The sequence below is a fragment of the Colobus angolensis genome, unplaced genomic scaffold (genome assembly GCF_000951035.1).
Source record: "Colobus angolensis palliatus isolate OR3802 unplaced genomic scaffold, Cang.pa_1.0 Scaffold174, whole genome shotgun sequence".
NCBI classification, from domain to species: domain Eukaryota; kingdom Metazoa; phylum Chordata; class Mammalia; order Primates; family Cercopithecidae; genus Colobus; species Colobus angolensis.
This window is the reverse complement of record NW_012114866.1, coordinates 2737239-2753186: the sequence shown is the minus strand read 5'-3', so window position 1 is coordinate 2753186 and position 15948 is coordinate 2737239.

Here is a 15948-nt window from a genome sequence, read left to right as displayed (position 1 = left end):
CACACTGAAAACCTCAGTCTACAGGTCACATAGCTCTGGTCTGATAGGCAGCCTGCAGCTCCTCCCCCAGTAGTTCCTGAAGCTCTAGTAACTAGAGTCTAATTGAATTGAATTTTTCCTTCCACAGCTGGAAGAGTTAATTATTAGTTTTTCAAAAGACGCCAACAGCTGAACAGCATTTTCCTTCGATGGCCTGGTGCTTGGGAGCACATGTAGATTATTCTCCTAGATTACAGCAATGCCTCCTAACTGGCCTCCCAGAAACCTCTCTTGCTTCTCTCCAGCCTATTCCCTACACAATAGCCAAAATGATCATTAAAAAATGCAAAGTTAGGCCACGCACAGTAGCTCTCGCCTGTAATCCCAACACGTTGGGAGGCCGAGGCAGGTGGATCATTTGAGGTCAGGAGTTCATGACCAGCCTGGCCAACGTGGTGAAACCCCGTATCTACTAAAAATACAAAAATTAGCCAGGTGTAGTGGCAGGCGCCTGTAGTCCCAGCTACTTGGGAGGCTGAGGCAGGAGATGGTGTGAACCCAAGAGGTGGAGGTTGCAGTGAGCTGAGATCGTGCCATTGTGCTCCAGCCTGGGTAACAGAGTGAGACTCTGTCTCAAAAAAAAAAAAAAAAAAAAGTTAATGATGTCGTTCATTCCCTGGAAGCCCTTTCATGGTTTCTCATTGCTTTTAGGATAATGGCCCCAATCCTTAACTTCACCACTGCATGGGAGTGACTGTCTGCCCTCACTCTGCTTTAGCCACACTGATCTTTTGGCTCCCTGATTTGCTCTTTTCCACCTTAGGAATACCACCTTCTGCTCATGGTATTCTTTTATTCTAAAGCATTCTCTATGCCACTCCAGGCTAATGGCTCCTCATCTTTCAAATCCTGATTTAAATGTCTCTTCCTCAAAGAACTATCCCTAATTCCTGCAGAGCAAAACCAGTTTCTTTTGTACTCCTTGTACTTTTCTTCACGATATTTACCCTAATTTCTCATCCTACATTTATTAATGTAAACGATGTTTTAGTGTTGCTTCTTAATTGAAATAGAAGCTCCCTCATGGGGCAGGGTCCTGCTTGTCCTGGGCTCCCAGCACCCGGGGTGGTGCCATCTGCATAGTAGGCTTTGACTAATATTTGTTGACCAAAAGGTATATGCTAACGATGGGGCTACTCACACCTCGGAAGAAATTTCCTGCCAACACCTCAATTGTTTCCAAGCCTGATTTTTCAGAAGCTCTTCTTGAAAATGTTTTCCCATCCAAATAAAGTTGTCCTTACATGCTAAACATCAAGGGGATATGGGAAACACTGGAAAGAATTCCTGCCTGTAATTAAATTATAGCCAAATGAAGTGACATGTTGATCTATCTCACTGTTCGCATATCTAGGACTGCATGTTGCATACCAATTTCTGGTGTAAATCAATTAAAATCCTATGGAGAAAACTCTTTCTCTCTTTAGAACAGAAGTAAGATAATGCTTGGAGAATCATGGGAGACAGTTAGGCTCTAAGGGGGTGGAAACCTGTAGGTCCCACATCTCTGCTTTCGCTCAGCCATGACTGAAAGAAAAGTAGATGAATGAGATCTGGATTTCAAAACCTTAATCAACTTGGACTATGGAACTCCAACTCACAATCCATTGTGATTCTTCTCAGCCCTTAGGAGAGGCAAATAACAAGAAAATAATAGAATTTCAGGGCGTTAGTCTAAACAGTATCTCAGAGCTGTCCCATGGTTAATACAGCTTCAGTGTCGTTTTCTACTCCAGCTACGTTATCAGGCAGGGAGAACTGATGTTGATAATGAGGACCTGGTGGCCTTATATCATCCCCACACACCTGAGATGGCTTGATCAGATGCAGAATGTGCTCCACTTAGGCAGGAAAGTAAAATCTTTATCAAGATTCATAAAAATTTTACCTTTTTTTTTTCCTGGCTAATTGCTACCTCAATTGCTATACCAGTATTTTTTGGAAAGAATGATACACAAAGGAGAACCAGACATAGTGTCTGTCCTTGAGGCCTGTGTCCAGTAAATAGAGTGGGGAGTATTCTAGACCAGGCATGATTATGGGTTTGGAGGTGCTGTTATAAAATGTACTCCAACTGCTACTATATAACTGTGTCTCTTTTGTGCTAAGTGGGCTTTACTGATTCATATCCTGAAAGGAGAAGTCAATTTAATCTAAAGGAAATGGTACAATATGTAGGTAAGAGCTCTCTGAAGATACTCTCACTGTCTGTAATTCATGGAAGAGGCAGGGTTCTCAAAGACTTTCAGTAGGAAGGATCGAGAACTCCTGTTTCTCTCAGGGCCTCTCTGAGTTCTACTTTAAGGTAGCAAGATGTCTGACTCACCTGTGGACACTTATCAGGTCTCAGACATTCTTAATATGTTATTTCCTTTAAAACTCTCAGTCCCAAATGGAAAGAGTTATTATCTCCATTTTTACAGAAGGGTAAACTGAGACTCTGATAGATTAAGAATTTTATAACTAGTAAGGGATGGTCCAGGGGCCCAGAGCAAGGTCTGCTTTAGCACATAGTCTTCAGTCTTAGCCTGTTAACAAGCTGGGTGAAAAGTTGATTCCTACCTAAAGGTCTCTTTCTTGTGTTTTCTAGAAGTCTTTACTGAAGCCCAGAATGAATGCCTCTTTTCCCCGAGCTTTACAGAAAGAATTCAGGAAAAGAAGAAAGCCTCTTTTACACCCAATCCCACCAGTCTATGGTGGTGGCAGAGACGGTAAGTGAGACATCCCAAGGGAATAGGGAACCTTGGACGATTAGGGGTTGTGACTGCTTCACCTCTCTTGAAACTTCTTCCATTGTCCACCTTTGATAATTTAGGGAGATGCCAAGTTTCCCCTAAAGAGACTTTGAAAATGTTCTCTGATATAACTGAGCTCTCCCACTTTTCCATCATTGTATGTGGCCATGAAAGTCATCACTACCCTTGTTTCTCCATTTCTGTCAGTTTTCCCTTTCATGTGTGATTCTTCGACTGCCTGTATCACAGTCACCTAGGGTGCTTAAGGAAAATGTGTATTTCAGACCCGGAGTCTGCATTTAACCAGTTCTTCACTTAATTATTATGCTCAATGTTTGAGAGCCTTTTTGCTAAACTACATTTTCTAAAATGTCTCTAGCAGACCTGAAGTTATAGGATGCTAATAAGCGTTATATAAAAAAGGGAACATGAAAGAGGGGTCTATGGCAGGTGGTCTGTAAAGAGCTCAAAATCAAGCTGTGGCCTGTTTCTGTATAGTCCTTAAGCCAAGAATGGTTTGGATATTTTTTAAGTGTTGTACTAAAAGAAAAATATGCAATATCAGATTTATATCTGATAATTTCTCAGTAGCCACACATACCAGAGACCGTATGTAGCCAGAAAACTTAAAATATTTACTATCTGACCCTTTACAGGAAAAGTCTGGTGACCTCCTCTCTGGTCAAATGAATTTCAGAAAGAGTTAAAAAAAATTAAACACTTCTGGGGTGCTGTTGCCTGATCTAAATGACGGTTGTGTTCAGTTTGTGAAAATTAACTCAGTATAAAGTTTAAACTACAATAAAGAAGTTTCTTGACTGCAGGAAGACTTGGCACCTTTAACACACCAATGTACACTGGAGGGTATATGACATTCCTTAATCTTGTTTGAACACAGAATTCCCCCTCTTTTTGTTTTGATTTTTTTTAATAGAGCATATTGTGGAATCAGTGCTCTGTAGAATATGTTCTGAGCAATACTTTTCTAAACAAGTTAATTCCAGTTTAGATTTGACAATCAGTTTCCCTTGAATCATTCATTGTAATATTTTCCTTTATCTTGGTTAGGAACATCATTCCTTCTCCTCTTATACTCCATGGATTCAAGTCATTCTTCCAAACTTTCTGTTCAAGCCCTCTCTCTTCCAAAATCCACTTGCCATCTCCTACGTCAATTATAGGGACAAAAAACTTTGAACCATATGGAATCATTTACTGACTGATTGTAAGGACAACAATGAACTTAATTTAACCTTATTTTCCTGACATGGTGTAAAGGGAAAATCATTTAATGGAAATATGAGAAAAGTTGTGTTTCTGGCTCAGGTCAACCACTAACGAAGTGGGAGGCCTGAGTAATTCACTTTTCTACCCTGGCCTTTGATAACATGAGTTTATTGGCCTTGATATTCACTTCAAGTTTCCTTGCAGATCCAATATTCTGTAATGTTCTGGGATTGTAGAATTCCAGGAAAGGGAGTGAGATGAGGTAAGTCCATTCAAATTGATATTTGATTTATATCTGATGATTTCTCACTAGCCACACATCCAGTTGGTATTGCTAAATCATGGTTGTGATACAGACTTTGAAAGCATTCTAGTTGATACTTAATTCTATTAGTTGAACAGAACTCATATTTTCACACAACAGCAGATTAAAAATCAAAGATTTTCTTAATCTTGTTAAGTGGATTTTCTTCTTCATGAGTGAGTCTGGCAAACCTTTGATCATGGACTTGGACAAAGCATTGGTATTTTTATGCCTTCTAGAAAGCCCCAGCTGTCTGAGACACTCTGCCCCCGAGGTCTCATAAATCTGATTTGATCACTTTTAATTTGTTTCCCAGATAAAGCTATTGACTGTGGGAGTGAAAAGAGTTGCTTTTTACTCTACAGAAAGGTCACGAACTTCAATTTTGTGGGCTTCTATTTTTTTTTAATGGATACCTTTGGCATGAAATTTCAGTCATGTTCTCATGTGCTTCCTAATCCTACCATCATCTCTAGACGACTTTCCACTGAATTTCCAATAGAGGCTGCTCCAGGCAGTTCTGTCTTCTCTTTAGTCATCAGCCCATTCAGCCCTCTTAGCCCAGGAAGGGGCCATACTTTTCCTCTTTGCCATCTCAAAGCTCCTAAAGTATCCGATGACTTCTCCCATCCTCACTCATTCATTCATTAACATTTCACAAATGTTCAATCTGCCAGGTACTATGAACCAGGCATAGTTCTTCCCCTTAAGGCACTCCTACTCTGGTGGGGATTGTGAACCCCGAATATTTGAGATATGTCTCAGTCAATTTAGAAAGTTTATTTTGCCAAGGTTGAGGACACGGACCCATGACAGCCTCAGGAGGTCCTGACAACATTTGCCCAAGGTGGTCAGGGCACAGCTTGGTTTCATACATTTTAGGGAGACATGAGGCATCAGTCAATATATGTTAGATGTACATGGTTCTGTCCAGAAAGGCGGGACAACTTGAAGCAGGGAGGGAGCTTCCAGGTTACAGGTAGGTGAGCGACAAATGGTTGCATTCTTTTGAGTTTCTGATTAGTCTTTCCAAGGAGACAATCAGATATGCATCTGTCTCAGTGAGCAGAGGGATGACTTTGAATAGAATGGGAGGCAGGTTTATGCTAAGCAGTTCCCAGCTTGACTTTTCCCTTTAACTTAGTGCTTTGGGAGCCCCAAGATTTATTTTTCTTTCACAGGAGTCAGAAGGGATAAAAACACCAGTAAGTGTATAATGTACAAGTCTGTGAGTACCAGAGAGGAAGCATTTACTTTGCTTAAATAGGAGAATGAAGGAAATTTCCCAGTAAAAAAGATCAATGAGTTGTGTCTGAAAAGGGTAAGTTAGAGTTTACTAGAGACAATAGGGGGACTGACACTCCAGGTGGAGGGAAAAATGTGTGCAAAACCTTGAAAGCATAAGAAAGTGTAGCATAATCAGAGAGAGTAGGAGGGGGTTAGAAGGAGAATGTGTTGGGGTGGTGTTGGGAGATGAGCTGGAAAATCAGGTAGGGATGCCTTCATCTGGGAGGAGGAAGGGCCTTCCCTCCCCTGGGCTCCCGGCCCCACTCTCTTCAGCCTCAACAGTATCCTTTCTGAGTTCCCTTTTTCTTCTATTCCAACCCACAGATGGACTTAAATCTTATCTTTAACACACACACACACACACACACACACACACACACACTTTCACTCCACTCTGATTTAAGATTGCACCTCATGGTCCTCAGTATCTAGTTTACAAAGTCCTCAAAAGAATAGTTTGTCTCACTTTTTTTTTTACTTTGTCACCTCCTATTATTTCCATGTTATTGTTATCTGGTTTGAGAAAAAAATGAGGAGTGTATTTAGGTGTGCCAACTGCTGTGGTCTGAATGTTTGTGTTCCCCTTGAATTAATAGGCTGAAACCTAATTCCCAGTGTAAGGGTCTCAGGAGGTGGAGCCTTTGGGAGATGATAAGTCATGAGGGTGGAGTCCTCATAAATGGGATACATGCCATTATAAAAGGGACCCCAGAGAACTCCCTTTCCTTTTCCATTACGTGAGATAAAATGCGAAGATGATCATCTATAAGCCAGGAAATAAGCCCTCACCAGACACTGAATCTGGCAATAACTTAGTCTTGAACTTCCCAGCCTCTAGAACTGTGAGAAATAATTTCTGTTGTTTATAAATCACTGAGTCTATGGTGTTCTCTTGTAACAGCCCAAATGGACCAAGAGTCCATCCAATTTTTAAACTTTTCTCTAAAACCTATGAATCAACTCTTTTTGGGCCTGTCCCACTGTGAATTTTTCTCTTCTTCCTTGTTTATTTGCAGCCTATGTAGATTTGGTTCCTCCCTGAATATATTTTAATTTACTTAAAATGAGTCCACCATCTTTTTCTGAACATTTATATAAGGCCAATAGGTGCTTTAATTCCAAAGCCATGGTGGGAGGTGACAAAAGGTCACAGAAATGCCCATTTGATGTAAAGACTGAAGCAGAAATGAATTATCCCTTATCCTCACTCCAAGAGACAATGTGCAATACTGGGAAAGCAGAAGAAGAGAATGAGATTGAGAGAGAGAAATGAGATTCACACTGTTAGGGAAAAATGCTATCAGGGCTGTGTATTATCTTTGCAGAGGCTGTGCTATTGTTCCAGCTAGTTACAAATATTTGATAGGTGTTACTATGTGTAATCATTGGAATACTGAGTTGTAAACACATTTTCTGAATTCATGGGGTCACAGTCTGGCAAGACAAGCCACAATGTTAGAAACAGAAATTTAGTAGTTTGCTAGGCACCAAGATGAAGGAGTACACAAATCATCAAGTGAAAAGTGTATGTGAGGTAGGTTTGGATGGAGAAGGTGTCTTGAACTGTGTCTTGAAGAACAAATAGAAACCCAGGCAGCTGAAGGAGGGAGGATATTCCAGGACGAGGAAACAAGATGTCTAAATGCACAGAAGAAATATGAGAATGTGGTGCATCCAGGAAACTGTAGCTAGTTTTATTGCTTGTTGTAGCAGAAGCTTAGGGTAGAGAAGTGGCCAAAGGCTGTATAATGAAGAGCTTTAAGGTCCATGCATAATAGATTGGATTTTTATCTTTTAATGATAAGAGCCACTGAGGGGTATTAATTTGGGAAGTCATATTGATGCAGGATTTTTCTCAGCCCCTTTGCTGGACTCCCAGCAGGGGTGCCCTGTCTACTTGGCTCACTGTGCTCAGCCCCTTGAGGGAGGGAGCACATGAGCAAGTGAGTGTGTAATTGGGCTGGCTGCTCTGGGTGCTGACACAGGAATAAGCTCCATGCAGGGCACGTGGCCAGACCAGGTGTGTCACCTTGAGGGGAACACAGTGGTGCCCAGGCAAGGGTGCCCATAACCCTGAAACCCCAGAGGGGGTGTTAGTGTGCTAATTAGCTCTTTTACTTCTGCTGTCTACAGTCTGATGGATGGCGGTGTGTTAGCAGCTCAGTTGGCCCGTAGCCCCATTGTGTGGGGTGGCTGCCCTCTGCTGGTGAGGGCAAAGGGCCAGTGTGACAGCCTTTTTGGGTACCCTCTCTCGGTGGGTCCCGAGCTCTTGTCTGGTGTCCAAGAAGAATGAGGTCACACTGACAACTGAAGGATGGTGAGGGCAGAGAATTTTACTGAGGGATGAAAACAGTTCTCAGTGGAGAGGAGAGCTGGAGAGGGGATGTGAAGAGCAGGTTGTCTTCCCCAAAGTCAGGCCATCTCTCTGTCTACCCACTGAGTCTGGGGCCTTTATAGGCACAGGATAGGGGCAGGGCAGGCCACAGGCCGTATTGGAAAAGGCAACATTCAGTTGGTTGAAAGGCAATATTCAAAAAGAACCAATTGGGAAAGAGTGGGCAAACAGGAATAGAAGTTCTCACTCTGGTCCGAGGTTTTACTTGGGACTGTCTTTGGCTTGAAGGCTGGGTTTCACTGGTGACCCACCCCTGACTGCCTAAGATTTCTCTCTCCTGCCTCTGTTAATATGATTAGAAATGAGTTTGTAACTGATCATTATGAGTCATCTTTTCCCTATCTTACCTTTGATATTTCTATCGAATCTTTATACAGATGCTTCTCGACTTACAATGGGGCCACATCCCAATAAACCCATCATCAGTTGAAAATATTTTAAGTCAAAAATGTATTTAATATACCTACCTAACCTACTTTCTCTGGTTAGTAAGAAAAAAAAAAAAATCTAACCTACCAAGCATCATAGCTCAGCCTAGTCTACCTTAAATGTGCTCAGAAAACTTACATTAGCCTACAGTTGTGCAAAATTATCTAACATAAAGCCCATTTTATAATAAAGCATTGAATTTTTCATGCAATTTATTGAATGCTGTATTGAAAATGAAAAATAACATGGCTTGCTGCTGCTATCCAGCAGTGTGAGAGAGTCTCATATTGCATATCACTAGCATAGGAAAAGATCAAAATTATAAGTTTGAAGTGTGCTTTCTACTGAATTCATATCACTTTTGCACCATTGTAAAGTTGAAAAATCATTAAGAATCTGTACTCAGATTGTTGTTCTTTGTTGAAATATGATACCTTTATTCACTCTTGTCCTATCCCTGACACCACCCAAACTTGCCATTCTGCTTAGTTCTTTTGTTCAGTAACTAGTTGTGTCATACCTCTTTCTCTAAACCAGAAATCTCCATATCTCATTCCCACATTGAATTTCGTGATTCTAATTCTTTCATAGTTCTCAAATTCATTTTCATATTGTCTCCCCGACAGATTTTCTGATTTTAAGTTCACATCATTTATTTTCTGATTTTTTTTCTTACTAACCAGAGAAAGTAGGTTAGGTAGGTATATTAAATACATTTTTGACTTAAAATATTGAAAATATTTGCACAAGATAATGCTGATTCCAGTAGTACCTTGAATTGAAGCAGATTCTGGCACACTTCTCATTGTACACTGTCGCCTCCCCAGGATTGTGGCCAAGAACTGAACCTCACAATTTGGGGCAGGCTTTTAATGTGTCTGTAGCTCATTTTCATCATAAATGGTTGGCTGTTACTGCTATGCAGAGCTGTTGATGATGTCAGGTGTTTTGGATATCTCTATGGAAGTCACAATTTCACAGAACCGTGGACATTTATTTGTTTAAGATTAACCTAATGCTACTATTTGAAAGAACTGTGTTTGGCATAGGAGATACAAAGAAAATAAAATACAATCTCTGACCTCAAAGGACTCTCAGAATTTTAGGGAATAAATGAAAGTAAAAAATAGAAAAAAGAGAGAGAGATTATGTTATGAGTAATGAAACTGAAGCCTAGAATAAGGGATGTGATTTAATCAAAGATTGAATTGTAATCTTTCTGTTCTTTCCATGCTGAATATATATCCTATTTGGGCACTAAATCATTCTAAATTCTTTGGCTCAATTGGAATAGACAGTGGTGGAAAATTAGAGGTTTGCGTTATTCTCTTGTAAGAGAATATGGAATCCAGCATTTTTGAAAACTGCAGAAGCATTAAGATTGTCAGCCATTCGTCCTACTTTGGGGAATAACCATTTCAGTTCTACACGGTCACCCTACTTAGTGAAAATGAAAAAAATGGGTGCAAAATACTCCCTAAATTGCCTAATCAGTTGATTTCTGTTAACAGTGAAATGCAACTAGGTCAACAGCAACATGGTATCTGTCTTAGGGAGGCCACGTGAGACTACTGTTATCCTGGACTTATTGCTTTTTTTGAAATTTGGACAAAGTTCTATTGCAAAATGGAAGTAAAGTGTCAGCAGAGAGGTAGTAAGAGATATTGAAAGAACGATTTGAAAGTTCTGACAATAGCTAGGCTGGATAGTGAGATAGCAAGGGTAGGGTGGACAGACAGGAAGGAGGCATTTTGAAGGGGTATCATCTTTGCTGTGGGAACTCATGGAGAAACTGGTGGCAGGGCTACCCATGCCTTAGGACTTGGAATGGCTGGTCCTGAGGAGTTTAACCTAGGTGGAGAAATTAAATGAGCCCTGAAAGGAGACAAGGTCAAAATGGAGAGAGCAACTGGGTATGTTGGACTTGAAGAAGGCAATAGCAGGTATGCATGGTGTAGAAAAAGAGGCAATAATGTTAGTCATGTCAAGAGTTACTTGGGATTATTCATTGCTGAGTTTGGAAGTATAGTATGCATTCGGTAGATGGGACTTAAAGAAGTCTTCATGTGCTAGACACCAGGCAGGGAAACAGTAAATAATCATTTGGAACCAAAGCTGCAGTGCTTAAGATTCTATTTCTGAATATATACTAAATGTATAGGAATTCCATTTTGTCTGTGTTATTTGCATAGAATCAACACAGGATTTTTTGAATTAATTGCACAGTATATTTTGAGGTAAGCTGAAATCCTGAAACATAGTATTTTAGCCATCGTATCTGGACTTTCTGTTATCTTTTCTAGTCACCAGACTCCCTGTTCTCCATAGGCGATTTCATTTAATTTTGACAACAATTCTATACTGATTGGATCCTTTCAAAATATGTGAAACAGGGATATATTCAGTTTGCTGGTAAATGGGAGTTGAAATCAAAGTAAACATTTAATGCAAACATTTCAACTTGACATAGAGAGACTAGTAGAATAAAACTCCTGAACCTATAATAATTTCTACATTAATTCTCTACTGCTGTTGTTTTATCTACACCCTTTCTCATGTCTCCTATCATACCATAGGATTATTTTGAAGCAAATCCCAGATATCTTGTTTTATCAAGAATTTAAAAGATAAACCTAAACATTTATTTAATAACATGAAATGTCCACTCAGGGCTCAAATTTCTCTCTCTCTGTCTGCCCCCAACCCCTTCACACACACACACACACACACACATACACACACACACACACAGTCACACACACAGTCACACACACAGTTTGATTGGATCAGCATCTAAAGAAGGTTTTATATTGCATTTAGATGATATATCTATTCAATATCTTTTAAGTCATAGGTTCTACTTTGTATTATTTCCTTGAGATATGTTTGTTGATGAAACAGTCATTTTTCCTATGAAATTTTTCATACTCTGAGTTTTGCTGGTTGCTCCCCATGGTATCATGAAATGTTCCTCTGTTTCTCTCCATTTCCATGTGGTTCCATGAAATTAGTACTTAAAGCTAAATCTTGATGTGGTTCAGATTCATAATTTTTTATAAATAAAATCACCTTGTAGGTGGTGGTGTATATGTCCATAAAAAAATAATAGTGTCTGTTCTCTCCTTTGATGTCAATGTATTAGCTTCCTTGGACTACCAAAACAATACCAAAGACTGAGTGATTTAAACAAGAGAAATTTATTTTCTCACAGTTCTAGAGGTTCAGAGTCTTAGACCAAGGTGCCAATAAAGTTTGTTTCTGGATAAGACCTCTTCCTGGCTTCTACATGACTACTTTCTCATTGTTCTCTCATATGGCCTTTTCTCTGTGTGTGCATGAAGATGGAGCTCTGGTGGTGTCACTTCCTCTTCTCATAAGGATGCTCATCCTATTGGATCAGGGTTCCGTGCTTGTGACCTTAATCTTAATTGCCTCCTTAAGGTAATTAAGGCCTTTGAAGGTTTGAATGTCCCTTCCAAAATTCATGTTGAGGTTTAACTACCATTGTAATGGTATTAAGAGATGGAACTTTAAGAAGTGATTAGATCATGAGGAATTTGCCCTCATGAATGGATTATTTCTGTTATCATGGGAATTTGCCCCCCTTTGTCTCTTTCTGTCTTATGCTCATGCCTCTAGCATGTGATGCTTTCCACCATGTTATGACACAGCAAGAAGGCCCTCACCAGATGTGGCTAGTTAATCTTGGACTTCTCAGCCTTTAGAACTGTTAGCCAAAAACATCTCTTTTCTTTATAAATTACTCAGTCTATGGTATCCTGTTATAGCAACAGAAAATGGATTAAGAGAGACCCTATCTCCAAATACAGTCACACTGGGATCCAGTGCTTCAATATATAAAATTTGGGGGGGTGAAATTTTGCCCATAGGAATTAATAAGCCTATATCTGTATAAGGAGTTTGCAAAAAGGTGACATTCTCTTATTCCTTCTTTATTTGTAATCTGAAATACCTCTAAGAAAAAAAATTCTTCAATACCTACTTGATTGCTTTAAGGCCCAATTCATATAAAAAAAGGCAGACTTTTTTCCCCTAAGATGGCAGATTAGAAGCTTTTAGCATGCCTTAGCTACTTGGAAATAGCAGGATAGTTCATAAAGGTGTACTCTGTGAGCTTTAATTCAAGAAGGAAAATGGGAATCCAATGGAATTAGGAAGGACATCACCGATTCCAGGGAGGGGAATGCCAGCAAACAGCTCCAGTGATGGTGTCTGGCTGATAATGGTGAGTGAAGCCTAAGTACATGAGAGAGGCAGAGAGCCTTCCTCTGTGACTGACCTTTCCACTGGGAATCCAAGTGCATTATTCTGTTCTCATACTGCTATAATGAACTCCCTGAGACTGGGTAATTTATGAAGAAAAGAGGTGTAATTGACTCAGAGTTCCACAGGCTATACAGGAAGCATGGCTGGGAGGTCTTAGGAAACTTACAATCATGGCAGAAGGCAAAGGGGAAGCAAACTTATTTTACCATGGTAGAGCAGGAGAGAGAAAGTGAAGGGGAAAGTGCTACATACTTTTATTATTATTATTATTATTGTTGTTATTATTATTATCATTATTATTAATTAATTGAGACAGAGTCTTGCTCTATTACCCAGGCTGCTGTGCAGTGGTACAGTCTTGGCTCACTGCAACATCTGCCTTCTAGGTTCAAGCAGTTCTCCTGCCTCAGCCACCCTAGTAGCTGGGACTACAGGCACGTGCCACTATGCTTGGCTAATATTTTTGTACATTTAGTACAGACAGGGTTTCACCCTGTTGGCCAGGCTGGTCTCGAACTCCTGACCTCAAGTGATCTGCCTGCCTCAGCCTCCCAAAGTGCTAGGACTACAGGCATGAGCCACCACACCCAGCCCTGCTACGTGCTTTTAAATAACCAAATCTCATGAGAACTCACTATCATGAGAACAAAAGGAGGGAAATACACCTCCATGATCCAGTCACCTCCTACCAGGTTCCCTCCCCCAACACGGGGAATTAAAATTTCACATGAGATTTTGGTGGGGAGGACACAGAGCCAAACCATATCACTGAGCAATTCCGGCTGAAATACAGCGCTGTGGTTCTCCCAAGCCCTGTGACTAACAGGGAGAGGCTTGACTATGCTGTGATGGAAAGATGGGGAAAAGCTGCAGATACATTCCCAGACCCGGGACTGAGATCAGGATGCCATTTTTAATCTGGCACATACAAAGTCAGCCATCTTTGGCAACCCAGCAGCATTGCCACACAAATAATATAATCTCAGGCCAGAGATTGGAGTACCCACTCTGGAGTGGAATAGGAGCTTCCACAGCCAGAACTGTGGAAGGCATTTCAGCAGCAGGCATTAGAATTGTGCTGTCCCTCATTGCAAGCCTAGAAGTGGAGGAGAAATGCTACAGCAGCAGTTTCTCCAGAGAGGTGGGACTTGCATCTAGGGACAGCTTGGAAACCTGGAACCAGTCTGTGCGTGCCATTGCTGGGCACCCTCAGCCTGCTCCCCTGGGATTGTGGTGTAGTAGAGCTCTCTGTGCTCCACCCCCGGGAAGAAATCCAGGCATTTGTAGCACCCACTTCCCTGGGCCAGCAGTTTAAGCTGCCTCACTCTCCATGGACATAGATCATGGTGAATTGGGGCTCTCTCTGCTCCACACCCGGGCATTCAGAGCATCTTCTCTCCTAGATCAGCAGCTGGACCCACCCTATCCTTCTTGGGCTGAGTTTCTGGTGCAGGGATGCCCTCTCTTTCATGCTTAGGCAGATCTCTAGGCATTTGGAGCATCTTGTCTATTCAGCAGCCTGAGCTACCCCACCCTTCCTGGATATAGATCATGGTGCACCGAGCTTTCTCTGATGTATGCCCAGGCAGATCTCCAGGTATTCAGAGCACCTGCTTGCCCAGTCTGTTAGTCTGAGTCACCAGCCCCTCCTGTGCAGGCATCTTAGTATAATGGGGGCTCTCTCTGCTCGGTGCTCAAACAGATCTCCAAGCATTTGGAGTGCCCACTTTCCCAGATTAGGAGTTTAGGCCATCTCCCATCCCCATGCAGAGAACTTGAAGAGCTAAGTAGGCTTCCCAGCTTCATGGGACACCTCTGGGTATTTGGTGGCTGCCCACTGGATTCTCTCTTGGCACTGATGCTCATGCCTGCTGTCAGGAATCTGTAGGTGGACCCTCCAGTCCAGCCCTGCCCGTTGTGGCCCCCACCCACCAGTGGCTGAACATGGAGCTCAGACCACTGTGCCTTCCATGAATCAGCCCATTGCCTGAGGAAATAGCTTCTGCTGTTTCAAACAAGTAACAAGTAACGTGATTTATTGTATACAAACATCACGTGTATACCCAGCCATGTTGGCCACAGATTACTTACTTATAAGTACCATCTACTGACTTGTAGGTGAAGCAGCATAGCCCAATATAAAACCTGCTAAAAAAAAAAGTGCTTAGGGCTATAGAAGCAAAGCCAAAATACTATATCCAGCATTCCCTATAGTCACATTCCCTAGGGAGTGGGGGAAAAGAAAAAGGAAGGGAAAAATTAATATTATAGAGAAAGAAAGAAAAAGAAAAAATCTACCTATAAAAAAAAGCTACAAAAATTAGAAGTGAAAGTCTCTCCAGATGATAAGGAACCAGCACAGGAATTCTGGCACCATGAAAAGTCTGAATGTGGAGACAACACAAAAAGATCACATTAATTGGTCCAGCAAGGGTCCCTAACCAAAATGGAAATTCAGAAACTGCAGATAAAGAATTCAAAGCATGGATTGCAAGGAAGGTCTATGAGATCCAAGACAAAGTTGAATATCAACACAAAGAAACTTCTAAGCAATCCAGGAAATGAAGAAAGAGACATCTTAAAAATAAATCATGCAGAGCTTCTGGAATTGAAAAATTCAATGAATTTTGAAATACAATTGAAAGCTTTAGCAATAGACTGAATCAATCAAAGGAAAGAATTTCAGAGCTTGAAGATCAGTCTTTCAAACTAAACCAGTCAGACAAAAAAAAAAAAGGAATTAAAACAACCAAAGTCTTCAAGATATACAGTGTTATGTAAAGCAACCAAAGCTTTGAATTACTGGCGTTTCTGAGAAAGAAGGAGGAAAAGTAAACAACTTGGAAAACATATTGAGGGAATAATTCAAAAAAAATTTTCTAATCTTGTTAGAGAGGTAGACATCCAGGTACAAGAAATCTAGAGAACACCTGGGAGATACTATACAAAACTAACACCACCAGGGCATATAGTCACCAGACTGTCCAAGTTCAATGCTAAAGAAAAAATCTTGAAGGCAGCTAGAGAAATAGGTCAGATCACGTGCAAAGGGAACCCCATCAGGCTAACAGTGGACTTCTCAGCCGAAACTTTACAAGCCAGAAGACATTAGGGGCCTATTTTTAACATTCTTAAAGAAAATAAATTTCAACCAAAAATTTCATATCTCAGGGTGTTCCAAGATGGCCAAATAGGGACAGCTCTGGTATGCAGCTCCCAGGGGAACTGATGCAGAAGACGGGTGA